Genomic DNA, 13,628 nt, shown 5'->3' on the forward strand with positions numbered 1-13,628 from the left:
AACAACCGTTGATCATTTATCAATCATTGATTGGCACGGCACAGCTACTTCTCTTATTTATTTACTTTAAATATATAGTTGATGCAATTTTACGCACATACATATGGAGCTGGGGAAAAACAACGAACAAACAAAGACAAATGTTAGTTCAATATGTAATTACTTTATTCAAGCTAGATAATATGACAGAAATATCATATAAATATTAGATTTAAATATATTTTGATTTTAAGATATCTTATTATATTCTAATATATATCATCAATAATAACACGTTTCAATATAATATATTTAACACATTTATGATATTAATAATCTTTTACATAACTTTAAAATGAAAAATAATGTTATCATCAAAGACTTGTCACAATCAAAAAGCTTGAAGTTTCTAATATAATTATTAAATTTATTATATACACTTCACTAATGGATTTGATAAATAGAGAGTATAACAAACACAACGCAAATTTCAGAAAGAGGATGAAAACTTTTGCATTCTAGTAAATAGGAAAACAAATTAAAAGTAAAAGGGTACGAGACAAAATCAATCAAATTAGAAGATGAGTAAAACTTTAATCAATGCACCGTACAGGATACTTTTGATTGAAACAGTATCTTTTTATAGATTATCAATTAATAAACATTGTCCTTTCAATAATTTTTCCTGAACCGACTTCGAACATTAATATTTGTGTTGTACCTCTTCGACTAATACCTGCCCATACATGTACCTTCAGTGAATGTTTAGGTTTTGATAAAAACCGGTGCAACAGAATCTTTCTCTCGGTAGATAACTATCTTGTTGTTATGCAACTGCACGGAGCACTCGTCGGTAAAAATGATATAGTTGAAATGATCGTCTTTTTCAATGACCTCTCTGGCAAATTGGACCCATTTCTGCTTGTTTTTGGTCTCTAACCATTTGTCCGTATCTGGGTTTAGAAGCTGTGTAGCCTGCTGCATCGATGACTTTTCTCGCAGTTGACTTACTGGTGTGGGTGCCTTTGTCTGCTAAAATAGGCTTAATATCGGAAGCTGTTCTTTTTGGATTATCAGTCAGCGCTGTCTTCACAAAGTTTATGTCCTGATCTCTTATGTACTGAAATGTTTGCAGGTTTTGGTCGTTATGGTTGAAGTTTTCGTGTCCAATTCTGCCGTATTGGTATCTTTTGATGACATTCTTCACCGTACCCCAGGTTACGTCTATACCTATTTCAGCTAACCTTCTAACAATAGCGTGAACTGGCCAGCTCTGTCTGTAAAGGGCAATGTTTTTCAGGTTGTCTCAGTGTGTAAGTTTAAACTAAGACATGGTTGTGTAATTAGCGGGATATTGAACTATACTGATGCAACTAAATTTTTGGAGCTAAAAAGTCATCCTTAAATGACATGTTAATTGTAAGGGATATAGAGAAGGATTACACATGTCGTCACGTCATAAGAACTTTCAATTACGTCAGCAATATCCTTCGCGATCATACTGACACATGTAAAATATATATTGTTAAGGAAATACACAAATGTTACTAATTCTTTTGAAATGTTGATTTATTTATTTTAATTTACTTTACATATAGTCTGCATTGATTTATTATTTTAAAAAATATCTTCATTTTTACATTTTCCATTAATTAAACAAATCACAATTTATTTTATTGAAATCTAACCTGTAAGAAAATAACCAACACATATTGTAATCCTAATGTATTTAATTAACTGTTCACTAAATTAATTAAATGATTACGTATTTTCCTTTATAAGTTCAAATGTAAATATTTGCTTAATTCTTAATGAAACATTGTGTATGTGATAATTAATTCAATCAAATTATGTACTAATTGAATAAAAAATAAGCAAGGATTTAATTAAAAACAATGTTTAATTCCGTTAATACCATTGTTTGCCCTATTTAATTTTTTCATCATGATTATCATGATTATCAACTGGTTCAAGCGTAATCACATAAGCTGGGTTCATTGTAAAAAATGGAGTAAATTCAAAATCTATTTTTATAAATCTTATCTTCAAAGAATGTTGATTTAAGACATGAGTTGATATCATTTAATATGATCATTTTACTATAAATATGACCGCTCAAACATGTCAAATGTTATGCTATATTAGTTTTACAATGTCATCTAGAGCCGCTACACGAGAGTATTCTCACTACTTAGTTAAGTATGATGGATTCAATTTACCTGTCCAAGAATTAAGATTATGGCCGAAGGTCGTGTAAGAGTAGGCAGCAGATACCCAGTAATGTACAGGAACAGTACAGGTTCCCCAGAAAATGCAGAAGTTCTAGATACTGGCGACTATCTCCAGATGAAGAGAGACAGAAAACTCCACAACAGCAGAAGTAACTTCACCAACTTCTTTATCGCCACATTCACCGCAGTCACCAGTAACATCACCGATTGTTATACGCAAAAGAAAAAGTATGCCTAAGACTACTAAATCAAAGAAGCCCAGACATGAGGCCGTTTTACTTAGTATGGAGGAAGGCATTCATGATCCATATGCTTATCGTTCACCATCCACTTTACCACAACTGCCTATGCACCTAGTAGCGCCGTCGCCAACTTCACCAACTGTATCAACATCATCTCCAGATACCACTATTGACAAATGTATTCAGACTTGTCCCACAGAAACAAAACCTACTGATTTTACGATACAGAAAACCAAGGCAGCAATTTGCAAACAGTTGGAGATCAACAATGCAAGCCAAACAGAGATGGAGCGCATCATACTTTCACACCAATAGAAAATTGACTATCTGGTGGCCATGCAAAGACAGCAAACATTTCGTTTGACAGCACCACCTACTCCAAGTACACCGAGAACCCCAACATTTCATCAACGCCAGCTTCCAGACTTTGACACCCCTACTAGAGATGATAGACCAGATACGCAAGTTACTCCGTCAATTCCGCCAGTTACTCCTTCAATTCTGCCTACAACTTCAACAGCAAACACAACAATCAGATCAGTACCAATGCACCTGTTCGCTGACATTCCAGATGGAGTTCGTCTGACAGAAAATGACCTAAACCAAGCAGCAAGCAGTTCAACAACACCTTGAGCTTTTGCCGTTTCATTGATGAAGTATTTGTTTAAAGAACTATTCACAACAAACAATCTAAGAGTGTATTTTTCCTACAGAGGCGGTAGCAAGTTGAATAAAATATCCCTAGACGACACCAGAAAACAGCATCTACGGCGCTTTGTGACTGCATTCTACCCAAGTGTGATTTTTGAATCAGCATACAACGCAATGGTAGTTGAGAAAGTCAACCAGTTCCTTCGTAGGCCCTTTCAACAGAAGAAGTAAAAGACATTTGTGAAATGATGACAAAAACTTGTGTATTGTGTTATTTGTATCGTAGGCTTATTAAGTTCTTACAACTGTTTAACTTTGTTGATTATATATTTGATTTTTAAATGTAAATTAAAAAAATATAACCCTGCATCGTTTTTTTCTAGTAAATACAAATATAGACTTTGATGTTGGATTGATGATTGTTTTAACGTCCAGTGGCAAGTTAAGTATATTCAGGACACCTTTCTTTCTCTTTGTTGTTGGTGTTTAGTATTCAGGTTTTGTAGTTGGTTATGATTACGAATTTTGTTTTTATTTTTATCTTTGTTGATGTTAAAAAAAGCATATTCTCATTCATATTCTTACCATGATACAATTTGAGTTGAACGTTAAACCTAAAGACAACTTTATAAAAGTTCATGCAAAGCCCCTTGTATTTCCAAAAAAAACAATGAAAGGACAATCAAATCTTAATTATAGTTATAAATATATATACAATATATAAATATAACTGTAGTTTTGATCAGTAGCATTGTTATTGTCGGAAATCCAAGCGACCTTTTGTCACTTCACACGAGAGAAAAAAAAACATTACCGGTAGAAATTCACCTATTTATTGTAGAAAATCAATACTACGATGTTCGTGTTCGACATCCGGTCATAAAATTTACTACGCGGGGATTGACGACTTGTGTCAATTTAACACCTTGGTTTTATGACCTATATGTATGGTATGCTATTTTAGAATTGAAGGACCAGCAGTAAGTACATGTTTAATTAAAAGTTATTTTTCCTTTTTTAAATTTTTATGATTTATTTTCATCAATTCAAACGGACATTAAAAAAGTTCTCATATCAATTATTTCCACAAGTTTCATCCCGAAGTTACAAAATTCTGAGTGTCTACATCGAGCTGGTTGATTGACCACGAAAGAAATCTTTTTAAAGAGGCATTAGCTGTCAAATTCATGTTCACCAATTTGACTCAAATTCACATAATTATTTGATGTATTACAGACTAAAACGTATATCCAAATTACAATACGTCTGAAATAAACAATTACCAATACGTGGCCTCGATAATATATATCAGCATTTCGTGTGTATTTTAGTCTAAACGCCATCTAATTAACTATCGAGATGACCTCCGAAGACTGTCGACGGTCACACAACCCGATATAAACATAAACATAACTATAAATATATAGCGACCTCGTACAATTGAACTTTTCTATGTCTGTTTGATTTCATGTTATAGGTTCAAAAAAATAAGTTAATCATCGTTGTTACCTGTATAAGAATGATTTTTTGTGGATCGAATCACTCAACGAAATGGTTCACCTTTGTTTCGCTTTCAATGTTGACATTCTTTTTCTTTTAATGGCTGAACACGACTTATACATGCGTAACCAAACGATAGCTAATGTGTTAATTTGAAGGTCACATACAGATTCAATGAGGTCGAATTATTCACTTGAATGGGAATAATTTAAAAGCGATGTTTTAAGCTTATTTTGACAAAATTGAACTGAACTGGACACTAAAAGCGAATTATTATTTCACTGTTTCACTTTCATTAATGATTGAACCAAAAAAAATCTTTCTGTCAATCTTTAATTTATGACTGTCGGACATATGTCGGAAATGATCTCGAGATGACGGACATGTTGGATGTCCGACTATCGGCGTAGCAAGACCCAAAATGTACTGTATCTTTGTGGTTTCTTCAAATTGTTCTACTTTTGACCTAGTTTTGACTTGGAATTTGACCCTCCCTTGTCAGCCCTACTTTATATTGATATTGAGTTGATAATCATATTTTGTATACAATCGTGTGTGATAAAAAGTTGATGTTAGAGAGTTGTTCAAATTGACCTACTCTTGACCTAATTGTCACGAAAAAACGTTTTCTGCCTTTCTTGTCAACTGCAAAAATTGGGTTGATATTTGTTTATTATATATCTTAATGAGGAGAGACACATCACAATTGAAATGATGTAGTTGACATACTAATCATTACATGCTCTTATTAAGACTGCTGAACTTAGATAAGCTCTTGAAAATAAGAGATTAATCCTTCGTCGCATTGTCAGCTTTTCTTTTAGATAATGATTTGATAATTTTGTATAATAGAATAATGAAAATTTGAAGATCACATATGAATTTAGTTCAAGTTGTCCACTTTCAACCTAATTAAAGTCTTTGTACTTAGCAGATTTAATAAAACAAGCATTTTGAACCTCCCGTATCAGCCATTGTTGAAGAAATTGAGTTGATGTTTGGTATTTAATTGTATAGGGAGTATACAGATCACTATTGAATTTTGTTCAAGTTGACCTACTTTTTTATCTAATTACAGCTGTTGCTTTTTTTATGCCCCCGCAACTGAAAGTTTTACCCCTGTCCGTCCGTCTGTCGGTCCTTCCGTCTGTCCTTCCGTCCGTCCCATTATGGGTATATAGTTATTCCAGATAACTCCTCCTACAGTTTGAATGCTAGGAAGTTTTCACCTTGCTGGCTGTTTGTTCATATATTGATGTGTGCATGTGGTCAGGATTTTTTTTTTTTATTGCTATTTGCTCTTTTGGGATATATTGAAATTTGTCATTTTTGGAGTATATACTTGCATAAGAGGTGCATAAAGTTTCCAGATAACTCCTACAGTTTGAATGCTAGGAAGTTTTCAATTTACTGGCTGTTTGTACATATATTGAAGGTTTGCATGTGGTCAGGGTTTTGATTTTTATTAATATTTGCTCTTTTGGGAGATAGTTGAACTTTGTCATTTTTGGAGTATATACTTGCATAAGAGGTGCATAGCATTTCCGGATAACTCCTCCTACAGTGAACCATAGACCTATGTGCTCCCATGCTCAACTAAGTGTATTTTAAAATAACACTTTGCATCTGCGGGGGCATCATTTGTGTCTCCGAGACACAGCAATATCTCAAAGAAAGTTCTACATTGACTTTGTTATAATACAGTTACTTCAGAGTGGAGTGCGGGGGCATCACTTTGTCTAGTTTAATTTTGTTTTGATTGAATTAAGAATTAGTGAGTTTTGAGCTTAATGTTAACCCTTTTGCAGATGTTAAGTTGATATTTGGCATGTATTTATATAAAGAGAAGTTGCAAAATGTATATTAGTTTCATTCCAGTTGACCTAGGCCTTCTATTACCTAAATATGACCATTTGTCCAAGAAAATTTCGAGAAATCTAGTAATTTGCATTGATGCCATGGGATTAATACAGACTTTTTGGAGCCTCTAGTTTATTTCGAGTATAACTTTAATAGGGTTTATTCATTTACTGTCTGCATTTTGAATCAGATGTGTGTTACCTATTTCAGTTTCTGAAATGAACGAGGACAACAAATTGCACTTATATCGTACGTAGAATTGTTATCTTTATCCAATTTGAATATAATTTTTTCATTGATCTTCTCTTGGCAAGACGTTTCAGTAATATGGCAAGGGAGTTTGCTCTTGTAGTGTCAAGTTGACGGGGATGAAAGTCTACAAAAATCACAGTTTTGCAGGGTGCATAGAATTTTTAATTTTTTATCCAATCTGGGAATGTTGGATGGATTTTTTTCCTTGACATCCTCCTTAAAAAGAAACAGTTTCAAACACAGCACTTTATGTATATGTCCACCCTTCCAATTTGACATGTTTCAGTTATATCATGTAGAGCCTGTTGTAGCGCCTTTTATTAACATAAACATCAGCTGTTCATTTTTCCCATTTTTCATGCTTTGCCAAGTTAAGTCTTTTATTCCATTGAACCAAAACAATTGCTGTATAAACTATATATTTTTCAGGTCATATTTGTTTACCTTAACATAGCATCTGACCATGTGAAGGCGATTCGGAATAATGGAGAAATAGGAAATCGAAACGCTTACATCCATTACACAGAAGCATTTGATATAATGAAAAGGAAAGACAGAAAACAAATACCTGAGTTGTTATTTTGACTTGAATGTGTGCAGAAGTGTTATCTGCATAAATATCATTTGAAGCATTGGTCAGGAAATTTTAGTACAGTAGTTCGTTAACTGTGGTATTTAGCGTATGGACAATTTCCTCTTAGATTATGAAACGATTGACTCCTTTTGCAGCATCTTCAAGGAATAGCAACTTGTCACATAAGCGATGGTCACTAGACATACGTATCATGGTCGGAGCAAAAATAGTTTGACACCATAACCTGATGAACTTTGCAAGAATTATTGACAGTGAAAGGATTTTCATTAATCGCATCTGTATCTGCTACATGATTGAACACACATATTTCCATTGCTTCCCCGAACATCTAAAGCAAAGCCCATCGTCAAAGTCTGTACAATATTTTGTTGATCTTCTCCTTCTGTAACTGGGACCACAAAACATGCCAGGGGATCCCTAAAAGGACAAAGCCACTTTTATTAATGGCCAGACCAGATGTCCTTGCTACACAAATAAGTTAAACTATACTTTAATGTAGAATTTATACATGTTATTTAGTAAACACAACAGTGTGTAATATTGCATAACCTTTAGGTTAAATGAGTTTTTTAATCCCCCTGCCGTAGGGGAGGGGGCATTAAGTGTTATCCTTGTCCGTCTCGTCCTTCCCGTCCGTCCTGTCTGTCCCCAAAATTGGTTTCCGTTCTCTAACTTAAGTTTGCCAGAACCAAATGTTATAAAACTTATTAATGTAAACACAATGCTTATTACCACAAAACACAGATCAAGTTCGAAATTGGGTGGCGTCACTTTAACCGTTCATGAGTTATGCCCCTTCATAAACATGCAAATTGCTGATTTTTCGTTTCTGTTCTCCTACTTTAATTAGTTTGCCGCAATCAAATATTATAAAACTTATACACAATGCTTATTACCACAAAACACAGATCAAGATCGAAATTATTGGGCGTCACTTTTACCGTTCTTGCGTTATGCCCCTTTTTGAATGGAAAAATTGCTAAATCTGTCGTTTCCGTTCACTAATTTTAGTTTGCCTCAACCAAATGTTATGAAACTTATACACAATGCTTATAATCTCAAAACGGTCTTAACTACGTGAACCCTGCATCTGTACATGGAAGTGGACTCATGCATATTTACAAGCGGCGGCATCTGTGGCCCATAGACACATTCTCCATTTATTTTACTTGAGATCTTTGACAAAATATGATATAGAGGAGTCATGCATGTAGATATTACCAAATGTCTAGAAATTATCAACTTTCAGACTTTTTGGTTTTAAATTTTTATGCATTAAATTTTGACCTTTTCCGTCTATCATGCATGTAGCTATTACCAAATATCTAGAAATTAGCATCTTTCAAACTTGTTGTTTTTAATTTTTTTGCATTAAAATCTGACCTTTTCCGTCTGTACGTCCGTCCTACGTCTGTACGTCCCGAAATTGGTTTCCGTTCTCTAACTTAAGTTTTCCTCAACCAAATGTTATGAAACTTATACACACTGATTATTACCACAAACACAGATCAAGTTTAGATTTTGGTGGCGTCACTTTTACAGTTCTAGAGTGTTGCCCCTTTACAATTGGAAAAGTTGCTGATTTTTTCATTTCCGTCCTCTTACTTAAGTTTGCCTCAACCAAATGTTATGACACTTATACATACACAATGATTATTATCACAAAACACAGATCAAGTTTGAATTTTGGTGGCGTCACTTTTACCGTTCTAGAGTTATGCCTCTTTACAAATGGAAAAATTGCTGAATTTTTCATTTCCGTTTTATAACTTAAGTTTGCCTCAACCAAATGTTATGAAACTTATACACAATGCTTATTACCACAAAACTCAGATCAATTTTAATTTGGATAAGATAAGTTTGAATTTGGGTAGCGTCACTTTTACTGTTCTTGAGTTATGTCCTTTTATAACTTTATATTCAAGCGGTGGCATCATCTGTGTCCCACGGACAAATTCCCCATTTATTTGATATTCTTTTGTAAATTTTTGCCAGCACCTTTAATTTGGAGACCTTTTTCATGAAAAAAAAATCGAGTTGATTTTTCCAAAATGTTCTATTAGTACTAGACTAAGCTTTGGGAATATTGGAAGTAATATTGAAATTTGAAACCACATTTTGAATGATGATCTTAGTTTCCTTTGATTGATTGAACTTGTACAAATGGATTGCATATGAAATGGGACAATGCTTTAAAAAAAATTTGTCAATAGATCAGAGTTGAAGTTCACTTACTGAACAACATTACTAAATAATGGAATGTTCTCTAAACAATGGTTTCTGGATAGTATCTTTAGTTTCCCGTTGTTGATTGGAATTAAACTGTTACAAATGGAAGATAAATATAGAAGAATAAGATGCCTCTTGATTTGTGTGTCAGTTGAAGATCAAGATCACTGTCACAAAAAATGTTGTTTTTGTCTCGCCTTGACAGAGTCAAAAAGCGGGACATAGGTATGCTGATTCCGACATCGCCGGCGACAGTGGTGTCAACTATGTATTAGTTTGTAATTAGGTCAGTTTATGATGAATCACTAGTGGTAGGTCAATGATGATTGGTATGCAGTTGTATTAGCATTGGTACATCTCATATCCATGATTATTTTGCCCTGCCTCCTCAGTCATGGTCCATTGACTTTGAATGAAACTTTGGCTTAGTTTACATGTATTAGTTTGTGATTCGGTCATTTTATTGGGAACTACTTATGGTGGGTCAATCATATTTGGTAACTTGTTGTATAAGCATTGGCACATCTTATATCCACGATTATTTTGCCCTGCCTCCTCAGTCATGATCTATTGACTTTAAAACCTCTAAGTTTACATGTATTTGTTTGTTATTAGGTCAGTTTATAAGTAACCACTAATGGTAGGTCGATGATATTTGGTATGCAGTTGTCAAAGCATTGGCACATCTTGTTTCCATTGAGATTGTTTGGCCCTGTACCTTCAGTCATGGTTCATTAACTTTGAATTTTTGAATAACTTACATGTTAAAGTATTGCTATTTTAATTTCAACATTTGTATTTTACTATGGAAATGTTTAAAAAGGCGAGACATATCTCTGTGTTAACAGTTTATTTGTAGAAAAGCTAGTTTCTGATTTGTCGTATCGCTTTTGGAGATGATTTGTATTTCCAAATAGCAATACGTAATGTTTTGTCATTCTAAGCATACTGGTATTTTGAACCCTTGAAAAATTAAAAATTAAATGTTTTTTTATCAATAATGTGCAGTTCTGGTAACATCAATTGGTAGTGCCAGCTTTTTACTTTTCTGGATTTACATGATCCTAACTGACTTCTTGAATAATCAAGGAATATTATGAACAAAATGGATCTGAATCCACCTAAGATCAACTTTGCCTGAGCGTATCGGAATCTATTTTATTAATAATTTTTAATTTATCAACGGAGCATTTAAGAAAGGTATGTTATAAAACATGTCAATACTGTACTGTAGTACTGACTACTGAACTGACGATACCCTCGGGGACTAGCTGATGTACATCGGAACGGGATCGACCCAGTACTAGTAAAAACAATGCTTCTTTAATGTGCAGAGAGCTGTCTGCACTCTTTCTACATGGAGCATCTGATATAAAACCCCGATTCAGATCGGGCATGGTTGAGTATGTCTACATCCTGCACCATTAAAACGACTCCCCTCTTAAGAATGTTTGTTTTTCTTTTTGTTGAATGAAATTATCGTATTTTAATACCCAAGCATCCCTTTAGGTATAGAACTACTAATTCGGGCCCGGTCTGAAAGAACATAAAAGACAGTAATACATATAAATTAATTCTACGCATAGTTGTAACTCTGCCAATAAGTAAAATATTTGGGTAATTTTGGTATGAAATGAAAGCTTAAGGACTTGGTATCACTGTAGAACCCTGTTTGAAAGTTTCCAATTACAAAGATATATGAATTTAAGATAAGAGGCCATATTTAACCATTATTTCAAATTAATCAAACGGAAATTAAATTTATTAGTCAACAACATATCATTTGTTAATAAAAATATATGGATTTGTTTTTGAAGAATTGTAGATTTTAAAAACGTTTTTCGCCGTTTTAATGTTCTTTCTATACACATGGTAATCTATATGTTTCTATACACATGGTTATCTATATTAAACGAATCCATTCCAGTTAATAGTTATGTTTCAGTTACATTTAATGATAATAGGAATGAGTTGAATATTTCGCAAGATGTTTCTGATCACCAGTCAATTAATGACGATAAGAAATTTACTTCGGAGGATAAAAGGAAATCTTTGAGAGTTTGATTTCTAATGTAGACAACCTGTCAAATAAGCGTTCAGAGTTTGAGTCATACTTATCAATTGAGAAGCCACATATTATAGTTTTGTGTGAAATATATCCTAAAAACTCTATGGATAAATCTATAGCATCCATGCTAAATCTACCTGATTATGAAAAAATTATACCTGACAAGATGGGTGATAGAGGTGTAGTCATTTATATTCATAAGTCTTTGACAGCTTTTAAAGTTGACATTTTATCTGAATCTGGTTTTAATGAATCAGTGTGGTGTGAAGTTAAGTTGGAAGGAACTGATAAACTTTTATTAGGATGTATTTATAGGAGTCCGTCGTCTGTACCATCAAATAATAAGAAATTGAACGATTTAATATGTCAAGCTTGTAATTTAAAGTATAGCCATTATTTAATTATAGGAGACTTTAATTTTCTTCAAGTGAGTTGATAATGAAGTATCAAGTGGTATTAACACAGATCCTTTTAAATTTTATGAGTGTATGCAGAACAATTTTCTCTTTCAACATATATGTACACCAACACGTTTTCGTACTGGTCAAAATGCTAAATTACTTGACCTGGTTTTTACAAATGAAGAAAATATGATAGCCAAAGACTCAATACAAACTGATTCACCAGTGGGGAAGAGTGACCATTGCATGATAAATTTTGATTTTTGTTGTTATTTGAATAATGAGAAAACTTCTGGCGATCGTTTTTCATATTTTAGAGGAAATTATGAGCTTTTTAATGAGAGTCTAAACAACATTGACTGGGATGTTTTGCTAAGTAATAAAAACGTTGATGAAATGTGGAAAAGTTTCTCTTCTGTTATGTCAGAAAATATTGATAGATTTATTCCTAAGAAAAAGACTGACCGTAAATTTATAAGTCCACCGTTGTGGATGGATAGAGCTACTAAATCTGCAATTGTCAAGAAACGTAAATCATGGACAAAATATAAATATTCAAGAAGTAACTTGTCATATGCAAAATATGTGAAGGGTTGTAACGAATGTACAAATGCTGTTAGAAATGCTAAACTTAGTTTTGAGCAAAAAGTGGCCTTAGAATCAAAGATTAATGTTAAGTCGTTTTGGAATTATGTTTACAGTAAACTCAAGACTAGATCAGGAATAGGCACTCTTGAGAAACCGGATGGTACTTTAGCGTCCAGTACTGCTGATAAAGTTGAAGTTTTAAATCAGTTTTTTACTAGTGTGTTTACTCATACAGATGACTTGAAAGATTATGATACTAATTCAGAGTCAAACAATTTTTTGGATGATATTAATATTTGTCAGGAAGATGTGCTAAAGAAACTTAATAAATTAAAGACAGATAAATCTGCAGGACCTGATGTTCTACATCCGAAAGTTTTATATGAAATAAGACATGCAATTTGTTATCCCTTGTTTAAAATTTTTGATAAGTCTATCAAAGAGGGTAAAGTTCCAGATGATTGGAAAAACGCCATAGTGTCACCAATATTTAAGAAAGGGAAGAAGCTGAGCCCTGGTAATTACAGACCTGTTAGTTTAACATCCGTAGTATGTAAGATCTGTGAATCCATTATTAGAGACAATATTATGAAGTATATTCTCATGAACAATCTTTTTACAAGTAGTCAATATGGCTTCCGACCAGGTAGATCATGTGTTACTCAACTCCTGGAGGTTTTAGATGAGTGGTCAGAATTAATTGATAATGGTTTTCCACTGGACTCAATTTACCTTGATTTTTCCAAGGCATTTGATACCGTGCCTCATCAGCGCTTATTTTTGAAACTTGAAAAACTTGGAATAAAGGGATGTATTTTGAATTGGATAAAAAGTTTTCTATCCAGGCGTAAGCAAAGTGTTCGTATAAATAATACAACTTCAGCATGGTCAGATGTTGTGAGTGGTGTACCTCAGGGGAGTGTTCTAGGACCAGTTCTTTATTTAACATTTATAAATGACCTTCCTGATGTAGTAGAGGGCATAGTGAAAAGTTTTGCCGATGATTGTAAAGTATATTCTAAAGTCTCGTCA

This window comes from Mytilus californianus, unplaced genomic scaffold (genome assembly GCF_021869535.1).
Source record: "Mytilus californianus isolate M0D057914Y unplaced genomic scaffold, xbMytCali1.0.p SCAF_8, whole genome shotgun sequence".
Classification (NCBI taxonomy): domain Eukaryota; kingdom Metazoa; phylum Mollusca; class Bivalvia; order Mytilida; family Mytilidae; genus Mytilus; species Mytilus californianus.